The 8,794-nt window shown below is 50.0% G+C and overlaps 1 pseudogene; it reads left to right on the top strand.

The window, feature by feature from the left end:
• The first annotated feature begins 7,789 nt into the window (after positions 1–7,789).
• LOC144674186 (U2 spliceosomal RNA) lies at positions 7,790–7,963 on the top strand (annotated as a pseudogene).
• The last annotated feature ends 831 nt before the right edge of the window (positions 7,964–8,794 follow it).

Below are 8,794 nucleotides of genomic sequence, written 5' to 3'. Positions count from 1 at the left end.
CATAGCTAAATTTGCAGATGACACCAAAATAGGTGGGAAAGTAAGTTGCAGTGAAGAAATGAGAAATTTACAAATGGATATGGACAGGTTAGGTGAATGGGCCAAAATTTGGCAGATGGAGTTTAACGTGGATAAGTGAGGTTATCCAGTTCAGCTCCTACAGGCAATGGTCACGGTGGTGGTCCCACGGGCCATCGATCTGGTCGGGCGGAAACGACTCTCGTTCCTCCGGCCTGGGTATTCTGCTGCGGGGAGGCAACTTCACCGTCTCCGAGGTCAAGGAGGTGGTGGGCGGGCGACTCCTCGTAGCAGACGTAATGTACAAGAACGCTCCACTCCGGTTAATTAACGTGTATGGCCCGTCACAAGGAGCTGAGCGGCTGGAGGTTTTTCAGCAGCTCCCACTGCTGCTGGCGACCTCCAGGCCGGTCATTCTGGGCGGGGACTTCAACTGCATCATCGATGCGGCTGGACGATCCGGCAGGGCCGGAAGCAGATTGGACGCTACGTCCAGATCCCTGATGGAAACAGTTAAGGATGCCAAGCTGCACGACGTCTTCAGCAACCCTGCAGACGGAGCGCAGCGTAGATACACCTGGTCGCGGCCAGACGGGTCCATTCGTTCCAGGATAGACTTCCTCTTTGTGTCCCGTGCATTCACAGTCAGATCCACCGAGGTCAAGCCGGTGTTCTTCTCTGACCACTGCATCCTACTGGCGGACTGCCACTTGGAGAAGGACCTGAGGGTGGGCAGGGGGGCATGGAAGCTATTCGTGCAACTGCTGACCCCAGAGAACATTGAGGAGCTCAAGAGGGCTTATGAAGGTTGGAGAACCATGAAACCCCTCTTTGAGTCCCTGACACACTGGTGGGAAGCGATCAAGGGAAACACCAAGAGGTTTTTCATCCTCAAAAGCATCCAGAAAGCTAGAAAGGAAGAGAGGGAAATGTCCCGACTCCAGAAAAACATGCAGAATCTGCTCCGGCTGCAGTCGGTGGGGGTCGATGTCAAGGAAGAACTCCAAGAGGTGAAGAGCCAGCAAGCCTCGCACTTTGCCTCCAAGAACATCTTCCGTTCCAGAGTCCGCTCCGTGGAGCAGGATGAGACGTGCTCACGTTTCTTCTTCCAAAAGGAACAGAGAGAGAGCTCTGTGATCAGCAGCCTGAATGAAGAAGACAGATCAGTAAAGTCAGCGCAGTCCGACATTTTGAGGATCAGCAAATCCTTTTATGCCGGATTTTATGACGTGAAGCCGACGGACAGCACGGCCTCCCAGTCCTCCTTGTCCTCTATCACGGAGGTCTTAGGCGACAGTACACGGGAGAGGCTGGACAAACCGCGAACTCCTGACGAACTGACTTAGGCCCTTGAGTCCTTCGAGAAGAGTAAATCTCCCCAGAAGCGACGGCTTGCCGGCGGAGTTGTATTGGGCTCTGTGGGACTGGATGGGCCCAGACCTGCTAGGGGTGTACGAGAGTATGCTCCTGGCCGGCAGTATGTCAGAATCCATGAGGAAAGGCATCATCACCCTCATGTACAAGCACAAGGAAGAAAGGGAGGAAATTAGAAATTGGCGACCCATTTCACTGTTGAATGTGGACTATAAGATTCTGTCCAAGGTCATCGCCAATCGGGTCAAATCCGCTCTGGAATTGGTGATACACCCTGACCAGACCTGCACTGTGCCGGGCAGGAAGATCTCTGACAGCCTGGCGCTGCTCAGGGATACGATTGCCTATGTGCAGGACAGGGGTGTGGACACCTGCCTCATCAGCCTGGATTAGGAGAAAGCCTTTGACAGAATATCGCACACCTACATGGTGGATGTGCTCTCAAAATGGGGTTTGGGGAGGGAATTCGCAATTGGATCCAGTTGGATCCTACTCTACACTAACATCAGTAGCGCAGTCTCAATCAATGGGTGGGAATCAGATAGCTTTCCAATTAAATCTGGAGTCAGGCAGGGCTGTCCTCTCTCGCCTGTTCTTTGCTGAGTCCATCAGGAAGGATCCGGGCATTAGAGGAGTTACGATCCCAGGCAGTGGAGGCACTCAGATCAAAGCCTCCCTGTACATGGACGATGTCGCCGTCTTCTGTTCTGATCCGCTGTCGGTGTGCAGACTGTTCCACATCTGCGACCAGTTCGAACTGGACTCGGGAGCCAAGGTAAATCGTGGGAAGAGCGAGGCCGTGTTCTTTGGGAACTGGGCTGACCGATCCTTTGTCCCCTTCACCGTCAGTGCTGACGGCCTGAAGGTGCTGGGGATATGGTTCAGAGGGACCGGGGTATGCGTTAGAAACTGGAAGGATCCAGTGTCTATGGTGAAAAGGAAACTGGGAATCTGGGAGCGACGCTTCCTCTCCGTTGCGGGTAAGAACCTGGTCATCAGGTGTGAGGCACTCTCGCTGTTGCTGTACATGGCGCAGGTCTGGCCCATTCCAGACTGCTGCGCGACGGCGATCACCCGAGCCATCTTCCGCTTTATCTGGAGGTCGAAAATGGATCGTGTCCGCAGGGACGCGCTGTATAAGCCTCTAGATAAAGGGGGAATAAACGTGCCCAACATCGCCCTCACACTGATGGCCACCTTTGTGTGCGGCTGTATCAAGCTGTGCGTAGACCCTCGGTACGCAAACACCAGGTGTCACTACGTGCTGAGGTTCTACCTGTCCCCGGTTTAGCGAAGGATGGGTGTGGCCACGCTGCCGCGGAACGCTCCAAGTAGTTGGACCGTGCCGTACCACCTGTCCCTGGTGGAAAACTTTATGCAGAAAAACACCTTTGACCCCAAGTCCATCAGGCAGTGGTCGGCACGTAACGTCCTATAGGCCCTGCGGGGAAAGGAGATGGTGGATCCTGTGCGATGTTTCCCCGAGCAGACTGTCAAAGTCGTTTGGCAGAATGCCTCGTCTCCAGAACTTTCCAACAAGCACCAAGACGTAGCTTGGCTGGTGGTGAGAAATGCCCTCCCCGTCAGATCCTTCCTGAAGTCTCACCCTCTCTGCATGTTGACCTCGAGGTGGCTGTCGTGGGGACGAGACCGTTGTTCACCTCTTTGTGGAATGTGCGTTTGCAAAGAAGGTCTGCAGAGAGTTGCCGTGGTTTTTGTCGCGGTTCATCCCAAGCAGTTCTGTGACACAGGTCTCTGTGCTCTACGTGTTGATCCCAGGGACAGGGACGCACATCGAGACAAGCAGGTGGAGGATCATCTACTCGGTGAAAGACGCTCTTTGGTCTGCCCGAAACTTGTTGGTCTTCCAGTGCAATGAGTTGTCCCCAGCAGAGTGTTGCAGACTGGCTGGCACATTCCAAGGCCGAGGACTACGTGCTGAGGGACGCACTAAAGCTTGGGGCAGCCGCCACAAATGCGCAGTGGGGAACGGTCGCTGTCTAAGACCTTTCAGCCATAGTGCACCGAGGGACTGGGAAAGGTATGGACCCCTCGGCCTGAAAGACTCACATTGAATGTATGCAGTGAATATTACATTTATCACAATTGTATTGAAGCACCTCAGAGTGCAACATGATCTATGTAGATAACTTGAATACTATTGCACTGTCTGACTGCCTGTAATGAGCATGTTGAAATGTCTGTAATGTTCATTGATCGTATTGAAGCGTCGCAGGGTGCGACATGATCTATTTGAAAAACTGGAATATGATTGCACTTTTTGCGATGGCCATTTTGAAATGTTTTGTAATGTTCTTTCAGATATTTTATGGATAAGGTATATTTTTCCACAAAAAAACGACAACAGTTACAAAGAAAACCAACAGCAGCAACAACAGCTCTTCTCCACAGTCTGAATTAGAATTTCAGAGTCAGAAAACAGAGCAAAAAAACACGCAGCGTCCTGAAATGACAAACCTGAAATGAAAGTGTACTTAGTGTATCAAGCCTTTAAACTGCATTGCTGAAAACTCCTTCCTGCCTGCTAGTGCAACAAGATGCTGCAAAGTATATTACACAGCGAATCAGGCCTTCAGTCGTCTTGACTTGTGCAGCTCCAGTGACTTCAGGCCTCCAAAAGCAGGCCAGTATTTGAAAGGGCTCCTCTTGACAAGTGTAAGACCCTGATCAAACTAAATATTTTAATTTTCTTAACCAGTGAGATTGAACGAACCGTGATGCATGTCCGAGACAAAATAGAATATAAAGCAATGTAAAGTAAATTAATAACAAATTGAGAAAGTAAATATGGAACACAAAATATTTTAAAACTAGGGCACAGGTTAAAAACATGATCCTAATTTCTGTTGAACTGAATGAGGCGAGTCATTACAGTGCGTGACCGATTTGTTTAAGTGTGCGGGCCCATTAAACTTTTTGCACAGCCGCGCAAATTTAAAGGGGCTTATGTGGCGGTGTGTCTGTGAGGAAACCTCTCCTCATATCTTGTATCCCACTGTGAAATCGTCTTCAGCTCCCAAATTGCACTCAGACAATGTGCTACATTTGCATATTGTGCAGGAGTCGGGGGAGGGGTCATGGGGCTGCCCCTTGTCTCTGTACTTGAAATGGCAGCCAGGCAGCAACTGTAGTGCTTCCTCAAATCCAACCTGAAGAAAAGGCAAGACATGTTGGGTGCTGAGAGGGAGAAGCATTGCCACTTTAGGTTCTACTTGGATTTTACTGAGGTAAAAGGTGATTGAAAAAGTCAAGCCTTTCTCCCCTAGCAGTTACCACTGAGGACAGAAATAATACCGAGCGCTGATCTATCACCGAGCACTGAGGCCGGCCAAGGGGAGGCATCTGAAAGCTGCAGAGAGAGCAAGAAGCCAGGATGGACGACTGAGAATACTGGCTGAGATAGACAGCAAAAACTGTGACACAAGCTCAGGTAAGCGTGGTGTTTTGCAGTTCAAGTTCATCACTTTGTGACAGTATAGATATTTTTCACTTTCCTAGGATAAGGCTGTTCCCTTTCTAGAAGTTAGAAACAGCCGTGCAGATGTATTTTCTGCGCTCCTTTGCTTGCCTGCTGAATAGGACTGATTGGAGGGGAAAAGGTGATTAAAAGAGAGCCGACATCATTGCAGGCTGGCAGATGGTGTGCTGTGCTGTGCACGCAGGTGGTTTTGTTGTTTGGCTTGTGTGTGACTTCTGGTTGAAGCTGAAAGATTTCTAAAATTTTGAAGGAAATAATCTTCGAGAAGGGGAGAAACATTTTCAACATTTTAACAGGATCTAAGGCTGTTCGCTGTGTCGTACCTGTACTTATCCTTGCTGCCACCTGCCTTCTCACTGCTGATCATCATCTTGTGTTATTATAATGATATAATGCATTGGACTTATTTACTGTGACTTCATAACATGACACATTTCCCTTCTGGTGATGTCATGCTGACATCCCGTAAAGGAAATAGACCAACAGTCAGCCCAAAAGAAGGCCCAATGCCAAGCAAAGGAAGCCCATAAACGAGGATGCTAGACAGCTCGTACAAAAGAAAGCAGGGCATCAGGAAACAACTCAACAGCAGCTGACGTAGTACTCTCCAGGTTCAGTGCAGGAGAAGCACTGGAATCAGTAAAAAGTAATGCCCCTACATGTCTGAACATACAACTTAGGAGCAGGAGTAGGCCGCTGGGCCCCAAGAGCCTGCTCCACTACTCAGAAGATCATGGCTGATCCGATTGTAACCTCAACCCCACATTCCTGCCTACCAGCGATAACCTTCCAACCCCGCCTTGTTAATCTATCCAGCTCTGTCTTGAAAATATTCAAAGACTCTGTTTCCACCACCTTTCGAGGAAGAGAGTTCCAAGGACTCTCTACACTCTGGGAGAAACGCTGCTGACTTTGCCTTCCCTGTAGATGTGGAAGGACTTTAGCTGCATACCTGGTCAGCTGGCAAGCTCCACAGACCGATCGGCGAAGGCTTGGAGGGCCGAAGGGCCTGTTCCTGTGCTGTACTTTTTTTTCTTCTTTGTTCTTTGACTGCTCAAGCTGAAAGCAAAGACAAAAATACAGCAGGCCTCGATCGAAGAACTCCTCTGCGCTGTGAGCTAGTTGCTCACACGGAAACTCAGCTACAAAGACTCATGGATTGTCTCTCATGCCTGTCACGTGTTCTCCCTTGTGACTGAGTGTTTCTCGAAATTTTCCATTACCTGCCAGTTACACGACACATCTAGCGCAACCGTAGACAGCGACCTTTCTCCATTACGCCTTTGTCCCAAACTTTAGTGCGTCCCTCAGCACGTAGTCCTGGACCTTGGAATGTGCCAACTCTTTGCAATGGAAGACCAACAAGTTTCGGACAGCCAAAGAGTGTCTTTCACCGAGTGGATCCTCCGGCGGTAGTTGATGTTTGTCTCGGCGTGTGTCCCTGGGAACAGCCCCTGGAGCACAGAGTCCATACCTGTGTCACGGAACTGCTCGGGATGCACCTCGACAAGAACCACGGCCACTCTCTTCAGAGTTCTGGTGATGAGGCATTCTGCCAAATGACCCTGACGGTCTGTTCGGCGAACCGTCCGCCGGAATCCACCATCTCCTTTTCCCGCAGGGCCTCTAGGGTGATACGCGCTAACCACTGCCTGATGGACTTGCGGACAAAGGTGTTTCTCTGCATAAGTTTTTCCACACGGGGCAGGTGATACGGCACTTGGAGCGTTCCGCGGCAGGGTGGCCAGACCCATCCTTCGCAACACCAGGGACAGGTAGAACCTCAGCACGTAGTGACGCTTGGTGTTTGGGTCTACACACAGCTTGATACTGCCATACACAAAGGTGGCCATCAGGATGAGGGTGATGTTGGGGCATGTTTTTTCCCCCTTCATCCAGAGTTTTTTTACATCATGTCCCTGCAAACAGGATCCACTTTTGACCTCCAGATAAAGCGGAAGATGGCTGGCGTGATCGCCACAGCGCAGGAGTGAGGAATGGGCCAGACCTGCGCCACGTACAGCAACACCTGTCCCTGGTGGAAAAATTTATGCAGAAAAACACCTTTGACCACAAGTCCATCAGGCAGTGGTCAGCACGTAACGTCCTAGAGGCCCTGAGGGAAAAGGAGAGGGTGGACCCTGTGGGATGGTTCCCCGAGCAGACTGTCAAAGTCATTTGGCAGAATGCCTCATCGCCAGAACTTTCCAACAAACACCAAGACGTGGCTTGGCTGGTGGTGAGAAAGGCCCTCCCCGTCAGATCCTTCCTACACGCCAGGAGTCTCACCCCCTCTGCACGTTGCCCTCGAGGTGGCTGTGGTGGGGAAGAGACCGTTGTTCACCTCCTTGTGGATTGTGCCTTTGCAAAGAAAGTCTGGAGAGAGACGCAGTGGTTGCTGTCGAGGTTCATCCCGAGCAGTTCTGTGACACAGGACTCTGTGCTCTACGGGCTGTTCCCAGGGACACACACCGAGACAAACATCGACTGCAGCTGGAGGATCATCAACTCGGTGAAAGACGCGCTTTGGTCTGCCCGAAACTTGTTGGTCTTCCAGCACAAAGAGTTGTCCCCGACCGATTGTTGCGGACTGGCACAATCCAAAGTCCAGGACTACGTGCTGAGGGACGCACTAAAGCTTGGGGCAGCTGCCGCAAAGGCGCAATGGGGAAGGGTCGCTGTCTAAGACCTTTCTGCCACAGCGCACCGAGAGACTGGGAACTGTTTAGAGCCCCTCGGGCTGTACAGATCAAAATGAAAGGCTGTAAATGATTGTAATATTGTTTGTACTGATGCACCTGGTGATACATTTTGTAAAAGTTTAACCTGGATTGTACCCTTGTAATGGTGTTTTTGGAATGGTTTGGAATGTGATTGAAGATATTTTATGAATAAAGTATATTTTTGCAAAAAAAAAAACCTGTTCTTATCAGTTTAATATCTGATACGTCCCTTATCTGGGGACCATATATTAAATTGATTTTTGGAGCAGGGAGATGGAATAGGGGCTTACTCCGTCCACTCCACGCATCGACCCGGTATTGCAGTATCTCTGGGAATGGTGCACCACCCCTTTCCAGGGGATTTTCAATGCTAAAAATAGTTTTCTTACAAACATCTGCTTTCTTTACTTTTCAACATGCACATCTTTCAAAACACAACTTTCTTTCTTTCTCACTCACCCGCACCATCTACACACAAAAAACACGCACGCTCACCCAACGCTCACAGACACCACTCTCATCTCACAAACACTCTACCTCACTCATACAAAAACATCTTTCACTTGCAAATACACCTCTCAAACACTCTCTCAGCTGCACCTTTCGCCTCACAACATTTTCAACCAGCTCTCTGCTGCCGCTCCCGCCCGCTGCTGCTGCTGCTGCTGATACAGCAACAGTCAAAACTCACACCTCAAAGCTCACACACTTTACACAGCTACTCGGAAACGTCTACATCCACGTTCACACAATCCTTACACTGCACAAGGAGCCCATTCCGCCCGTCGTGACTGCACCAGCTCTCCCAATGAACATTTCACTTCGTGCCATTCTCCTGCCTTCTCCACGTAACCCAGCACATGCTTTCTTTTCAAATAATCATCTCATTCCCTCTTCAATTGAACCTGCCTCCGCCACGCTATCAGGCGGTGCATTCTAGACCCTGACCCATCGCTGCTCCTATCACTTTTGCTTCTTCTGCTAGTTACTTTAAACCTGTGCCCGCTCCTTCTCGATCCTTTCATCGGTGCAAGCAGTTTCTCCCTATCTACTCTCTCCAGATACCTCATGATTTTCAATACCTCTATCAAGTCTCCTCTCAGACTTCTTTCCCCAAGGAATACAGTCCCAACTTCTCCAATCTTACTTCATAACTCAACTTCCTCGCCCCTGGAACCAA

The sequence above is a fragment of the Cetorhinus maximus genome, unplaced genomic scaffold (genome assembly GCF_964194155.1).
Source record: "Cetorhinus maximus unplaced genomic scaffold, sCetMax3.hap1.1 HAP1_SCAFFOLD_584, whole genome shotgun sequence".
NCBI lineage: Eukaryota > Metazoa > Chordata > Chondrichthyes > Lamniformes > Cetorhinidae > Cetorhinus > Cetorhinus maximus.
Note: the sequence above shows the minus strand (reverse complement) of the source record. Positions and strands in the feature narration are given on the sequence as shown.